Genomic DNA, 8,229 nt, shown 5'->3' on the forward strand with positions numbered 1-8,229 from the left:
CTTTGATCTGACCTACTGACCTAGTTTTTGACCCAACATAACCCAGTTTCAAACTTGACCTAGAGATCATCAAGACAAACATTCTGACCAAGTTTCATAAAGATTAGGTCACAAATGTGGCCTCTAGAGTGTTCACAAGGCAAATGTTGACGCACGACGCACGACTGACGACGGACGACGGACGCCGACGGACGCCGACGGACGCCGGAATATGACCGGTCACAATAGCTCACCTTGAGCACTTTGTGCTCTGGTGAGCTAAAAATCATATAGAAATCCAACGTTTTCATAGTGCAAGTTAACATAAACACAGCACAGCCAAATGTAAATGTAACATAGCCAAAATCTTCAAAAGACAGTCAACGCAATAATGCACACACTTTCTCAGCACTACCAAAGTAAAATGTTCATTTACCGCTTTCATAGCACAGCTGAAGTAAAATGGTCATATTTCTTAGGACATAGCTCAATATTCAAAAATGTATACTATTGTAACTGTGGGAAACATACCAGGTGGAATCAGTCTGTTTGGGACAATGGCGACGTCTTTTCGTGCTGCCCGCGACAAGGGAAATCACTGTGTTCCGGGTTCAGGTTATCGCCCCGTAGGCCGTACCAGACCGTACGCGAGCACTACACTCCTCTCCGTCCTATTGAAAGGAGGTAGTCCTACACTACGGAAGTAGACCATGGTGTCTTAGACCATTGAAGTATACCATGGTCTCTTGCTCATAAATATGAGATGTTCCTGGGTTTAACCAGTACTAGTATTGTGTCACTTCAGCCACAATACCACCGCTACCGGTGACCATGGATCTCCGCATCCATAGTGCACCGGGATCAGCCCCTATGGCTTAAAGAGATTCAGTTCTTCCATAGATAGTCAATGCTATCATAAGAACTGTTCGTACTCAAAGAATGGTCAGCAACCAAACACTTATCATAAAACAATCTTTAGTCAAACAGGCGGCTGACCCTTACCTCACACAGTTGCCTCTACCTGAGCTTTGCCTAACAGAGGGGGGCCTATTTAACCTTACTGCTAGTCCAAGCAGAGCTCAAGTCTCCTCTGTGACAGGGCCTTGCGGTGCCTGCCCTATCCTAGTAAAACTGTGTGAGGCCATACTTTCCTCGTCTGGGGTTTCTTGGACGAGGCTTCACCGGACTAATCTGTTTCAGAGTCCGATGTCCCAAAGCGGGAAAGCTATAACTGAGTTCAATAGCTTCCTCCTTCAGACTTTTCAGCATACCAAGATGAATGCCATCTTGACCTAAGTCACACTAACATAAAACACAATGTAAGAGAAGAAATTGTTCCTTGTTTTACCATGCCGGATCTGTCCTACCTCGTTACCAATCATAAACAAACAGCAATCTCTTATCCTGTTTCCGCTTATCACTCAGCTCCATTACTGAGAACCACCAACTACACAGTCCAGTTTTATCCCTCAGAGCTCCTTGATCTGGTACCGAGATCGAACTCCGAAGGCTTGACCCCAGACCCTTTGTAGAGTCAGAGGTACCTGTCGCACCCTTAAGCACGGTAAGTCTTTTTAGTTTGTCCTTTCCGGGGATAGGAACTTAGACTGTGAACTTGGTCGTCCTACAGCAGGCACTGAACCTGACTGTCCAGACGTGACTGTATTACCGAGGCCCTAAACAGCCTCAGTCTCAACCTTCCTTCTGGTCACCATGTTCATGCTTACAACAGCATCTTTAAACATATCTACCACAAAGGAGCTTACACCCACAGAGTAGTCTAAATCCATACCAGCACCGAAAATTACTTCATCTGGTAGGCTACTTTTCCCAAAAGGGTCATCCCGCATCTGAGACTACTGTTGCAAGGACTGGCTTGCCACTCTTACCCTCGGTGTCATCTGTGGTTCCTTCGTGATACCCGTAGACAGTCATACCCATGCCCTTGTTGGTCTCAGGTTCCCCGGATGCTCTGTGATGTAAACTACAGGTAACCCCTTTACCAACGGCACTGCGTCGTCTACATCAAGTTACCCTAGACAGTCGTACCCATGCCCTTGTTGGTCCTAGGTCCCTCAAATGCTCTATGATGTAAGCTTTGGTGTCCCCTATGACCAACGGCACTGCGTCGTCTACAAGGTTAAAGGACCCTAACTTTCGTTGTCTTCTTTACAGTAATTACACCTGCCACAAGGTAACTGCTTCAGTCGTGTCCCAGCATGACACTCTGGGCAATACCTCCAACCGGCATTCAAGACATTGCCTTAGCTTTATCATGCTAACGACCTACCCTATGCTGCAGCACAATATTCAACCGAGACAGCTCCTCCGGCCACCGTCTCACCAATTGACCTTGAGGCTTTTGGAACCCAATGAACCACCTCAAACTTGAGTTGTCATTCCGTACAATAAAGTCTACCAAATAAGAACATAACTACCATAATTACCATGCAATGACCATCTCCTTCCCGTCTTGGACACATGCACTGATCTAATTATTCAATGCCTTGGTGTCAGCATAAACTCATCCATCCCCATCGGCAAGGCTAACCCTGGCGGTTGCATCAGAGCCTCTTATCAAAGCTTCAAAAACTCTGAACTACTCTCCCCGCCACACAAACCCAAGTTTGCCTGTCAAAGCATTAAACAGATTCTGCTTTTATAAAGCCTCTATGGTAGTTCACCAGATCCACCTCTACTGGATCTGACTGTCATGACTTCTTCAAATTTAAGCTCCAATTGCTTAAGTGCTTCCATGACAGTCCTATTATCCGGTGCCCCTTGTGTGCTACCGGACATTTCTCCCACTGCAAAAACATGTTCCTACTCTTCGAACCATTCCTCCTCTTCGAACAACTTAGGTTGGTGCTTTGACATACAAAATATAGCCATGTGTGCCTGTTGGTATTTACGGACTACCTGCTTGGCCTGTTGGATACTCGTAGGATCAAGCATAAACACATGATTGCCTTCATCCTTATCTAACAGGCCCTGACAGAAACGACTTCAATGAATCTGGCAGGCCTCTGAACGCTCTTGCCGCAAGTGTCAAAAGCCAGTCTGCAAAATCATCTAACGACTCGCCCTCTTCCTGGCAAGCCTGTTGAAATTGCAATTGAGCCGCAGCTGGCAACTCGTGCTCACGAAACCGCGCCTCAACCTTACTATGTAACCCCGGGTAAGAGTTCACCTCACCACTATCATGTATCAGTACATAATAGTCCATAGCTTTGCCAGTAAGACACCATCACAAGCCCTCAAATTTCTCAGCATCTGACCATCCGCATGCCTCAGCATATCTGGAAAACTTTAAATCAAAAGCTTCCCAGCTGCCCTTACCATCAAATGTCAAATGCTTTTGCAAAGAACTTAATTTCTTTGCCAGCTGACTATAGTTGACTCCCACTCTCCCATCTGATGATAGCCTACTTGCATTGGCATTACCATCATCACCAAAAGGAGTCCTACCTTCATCAAGGTTGAAAATCAGTTTCGTTTCTGGTAATGATACCCTCTTCCTGCCCAATGCTGGTGTCCCAAGAAATTCAGCTGGAGTTTTCAAAAATGGCCTGTGCATACCAGAAGATACAACATGCATTCTCGGTCTAGGGGTGATCAAGTCCCCAGGCCTAGCTAGAGTATCTCCGGTCTTAACATGTGACCAAGCACTGGGCTCTTCTTTAGCCTCAGGCTCTTTATCACTGCCCTTAAGTGGCCATAGTTTATTCTGGGTAAAATCAATTCGACCCAGCTCAGACTCTGTAAATTTCTTACGACACAACACCGACAAGACTTCCGGGGTTATGTTCCCCGTTGCCTCACGCACCGACAAAATTGCACCAGCAATCTTTGTATTAACGCCAGGTATCTTCCTCAATTGCTCAAGGGTAGCAAAATTAATTGAAACCACTTGTGCACTAATACCAGATGTAACTGACTTACCTTCTGGACTCTTTTGTTGTGACATCTTTGATAAAAATCAAAATAACAACAACAAAATCAGAAATAGTTTTAATTATTTCAATTCCAGAATGATCCAAAAAAAATCTTTTAATGATCCTAAAATTTCAACCAAGGTAAACTACAATGTCAACTACAGGGAAGTCCCAACAAGCTATCAGGAGATGTCGAATATTTTTTCAATTATTCAACCTATTACACTTAAATAAGTGTTTTAGACCAATAACGTAATCGACTTAATTCAAGTACGCCTCACCTGGTCCCTTTTCCAACACAAGTCACAACCGTTTTTAGACTGGCAAGTTGGCCAAGCCTAAAAATCAAAAGTTCGGTAGCGATTTATTGGTCGGCGAAATATGGGCTCTAAATGAACCGCTGCCACCAATATTGTAACTGTGGGAAACTTACCAGGTGGAATCAGTCTGTACTTTATGCTGTTTAGGACAATAGCCAAATAATGTTGACTAGCAACACCAGCGACGTCTTTTCGTGCTGCCCGCGCCAAGGGAAATCACTCTTGCTGTGTTCCGGTTCAGGCTATCGCCCCGTAGGCCGTACCAGACCGTACGCGAGCACTACAATTCTTATCTTTCATTGCAGTTCTTAAATAGATAAAGCGAAGAACTAACTCCAGATATATACTTTTTACTTCAAAACTAACATGTTTCGTTCATTGGACTTCATCAGAGTATAATAACAAAACAGTATGACGTCACAGGACAGTACGACGTCAATGACGACGTCAAAAGACGTTACCCATTTTGGCGTGATATTCACATATAGTATAGGATCAAAAATAGATACTTATTCCCTGCAAAAATTGCAAAGCAAACACAATATTAATACAGGCAAGGAAAACTAACTAATATGCAAAAATACACAGGAAGAATCTGTGTGAAAATGTATGAATCCACCGAGTCTCTTTCAAGAGCCTAAACCAGTCATTTTTTACCAAGTCGATTGGCATGAAAGAAAAATCACTAACAGAGTGATTTTCAGAATTGAAATATTCTGATACATTTTCAGCTCTCACCAAGTCTTAATTACACATCCGTCATACTCTCTATATTAAGCTACAACTTGCACGCCATCTGAAAATATCAATTTACGTATTTCTGTTAGATAAAACTTGACAAAAATAAATTACATACAACCTTTCAAATTTCAGCAAAAGTAAAACGGCTAATGGTTTCGCATCACGGATAGTATAATCAACTCGAAATACAAAAAAAACAAAAAACATTTTGTCATGTTTTTAGAGCAGTTCTATGAAAAATCTGAAAACTTCTGAAATATATAATCTACTAAAATGGTTTACGTTAAACTAATCAAAACATCTGAAAATAACACTTAATATATTAAACACTTTTATTTGGCTAGTCGGCACTTTCACGTTATAACCAAATTAAAACAGTAAAACCTTTTGCAGTAGAGTTAAAATAAAAACGGGCAAAGCCTTTTTAGCAACATTTAGCTTAAACAGGCAACATTTAATGCAACAACCAGTGCTTTCACTAATCCCTTTGCAGCAAGTTTGAAGCGACTCCATATACCGGTATTAGAAATGTATACTTATCTATTCATTGTTGTTCTTAGTTAGCCCAACAGCTTCTAAAATACATATCCACCAAACAACGTAACACTGATCCAAACATCTGAAAAGAACATTAATAGATTTACAGATTGATTTAGTAATAACATTTATTTCATAGCAAAAGCACAACTAAATTAAAAATGGCCAGTGCTCTAAAAATACTGCAAAAGAAGTAAAAACAAAGCACTGCCGTTTTTAAAACAACTTCTTTTATCAAAATATAATAATCTTTCATTGAAGATGTACCCAATTCTGTAGCTAATGATTTTACAGCACAGTAATAAGACAGTCAATACAATGATGCGTGACTAAAATAAAACAGCCCACACTTCCATAGCACGGCCGGCGTAAAGTAACATAGCTAACAACATAATAATAAGACAGTCAATGCAATAATGCACAACTAAAACAAAGCAGCCCACACTTTCTCAAAGCACGGCCAATAATAGCTAATGTTTTCACAACACTAAAAATAAGGTAAGTTATGAAACTCATTAACTGAACATATTAAATAACATTCTATCACGATCCGATTCATTTTCCTATTAAACAAAGAAGGAAGAAAGCAGTGAATTATCATACAACAAATCACTGTTCTGACGTCACAATTATTACGTCATGACGTCAAACGGCATAGCGGCGCGCTGGAAAAGAAACCGATTGAAAACGGGCAAATATTTAATGCATGTCATCAAGGATGTACTTTAAAATCCTTTGTAACGTGTTAGAATCGAAATAATATATCTCATTTAGTGATTTGCTCTTGAATAAATCATTGTTTGTCGTATAATTCCTCCGCATCTGAACTCCAAACAATGATTTATTCAACGACAAATCACTGGATGAGATATATTATTTCTTAAAGAAATATCTTTTAAAAAGATGGTCGGAGAATTGTAATAAGACAAAAAGTTTATAAGGTTTTCATATCATTTGGTTTATTCTATCATCTATCTAATATTTTTCAAATAGCAAAACTAAACACCACACTTGCCTTTAACAATTTAAATGGTTCTCGTAACAGCAGTGGTCTGGAAGGCACTTCTATACCTAGAAGACTTTAATCGGTCGGCAAATCACACCCTTATTAATGTGATACGCTGACCATATTCAGCTTTTTCTGTAAATTGATATATGTTGGTATTTCAACAGGTTTTTATTATATTTATTAAACTTACCTATCAGTTTTTAGATATATTTACAGTCAGCACAGTCAGCAGAGTGAAAAATAGACACCCTCGTCCAATCAGGCTGAGTGTTGCATAAATCTTTCATTTTGATAAATTATCTATGATGCGTTATCAAGTAGTCTGATTTGCAAACTTCAGTCACGTAGCATGGGTCAGTCCAGGTCACGAATTCGCTCTTAGACGGCATTCGTCGAAAACAAAATTGTATGGATTGTTAACAAATGGACAATTATCCTTAAGATGCCAGATAATTCCTCTTTTAGAATGCTATTGTGTAGTTAGAGGCTGAAAATGTGACAAAAAATTGTAGAATTCCACGTTTCCATAAGAAACTGTCAAAGTAAATAAAATCACACATTTTCTCACAAGTACATACAATGCAAAGAACATCGCTGATCGGGTAGTCATAGAAAGGAAATCAAAATAGAAGCTGAAATAATCATACTGTCTCCTTTTCAAAAAGTCATAAATGACACATGGAGGCAACCATTTTCATTTTGCAATTTTTCAACAATATATTCAATTACTTACACTGCTCTCCATTTCTTCATGTTCTTTTCCGGAAATTGTCATTTTTTGCAATTAATCCGCATATTCGAATTTTTTATATTACGATTTTCATATTTGATTTCCATATTATTATTTCTTCCCGATTAAGACCTTTATAATTAAAACATTTTATATAATTTTTTATCAATAAAAAAAATCTAAAGTTTTCTGAATGGATTATTTGTGCGAATTCACTTTCGGCCAGTTATTGCTGGCTTTTGTTTGGAGAAGATGCAAATTGTATTTTTCACGTGAAATCGTCGTGTTTTTAGCTCACCTGTCACAAAGTGACAAGATGAGCTTTTGTGATCGAGCAGCGTCCGTCGTCCGTGCGTGCGTGCGTCCGTAAACTTTTGCTTGTGACCATTCTATTTTCTAATAGAAAATCCTTGTGACCTCCCTAGAGGCCAAACTTTTTAATGGATCTTCATGAAAATTGTTCAAAATGTTTACCTTAATGATATCTAGGTCAAATTTGAAACTGGGTTACGTGCGGTCAAAAGCTAGATCAGTAGGTCTAAAAATAGAGAAATCTTGTGACCTCTCTAGAGGCCATACTTTTCAATGGATCTTCATGAAAATTGGTCAGAATGTTCTACTTAACTTGATAATATCTAGTTCACGTTAGAAACTGGGTCACTTGCCTTTCAAAATTAGGTCATTAGGTCAAATAATAGAAAAACCTTGTGACCTCTCTAGAGGCGATATTTATGATTGGATCTGTATGAAAGTTGGTCTGAATCTTCAACTTGATGATATCTAGGTCAAGTTCAAAACTGGGTCAACTGCGGTCAAAACTAGGTCAGTAGGTTTAAAAATAGAAAAACATTGTGACCTCCCGAGAGGCCAAATTTTTCAATGGATCTTCATGAAATATGGTCAGAATGTTCACTTTGATGGTATCTAGTTCAAGTTTGTAACTGGGTTACGTGCCTTCAAAAACTAGGTCATTAGGTC

Source organism: Mercenaria mercenaria, chromosome 1 (assembly GCF_021730395.1).
Source record: "Mercenaria mercenaria strain notata chromosome 1, MADL_Memer_1, whole genome shotgun sequence".
Taxonomy (NCBI): domain Eukaryota; kingdom Metazoa; phylum Mollusca; class Bivalvia; order Venerida; family Veneridae; genus Mercenaria; species Mercenaria mercenaria.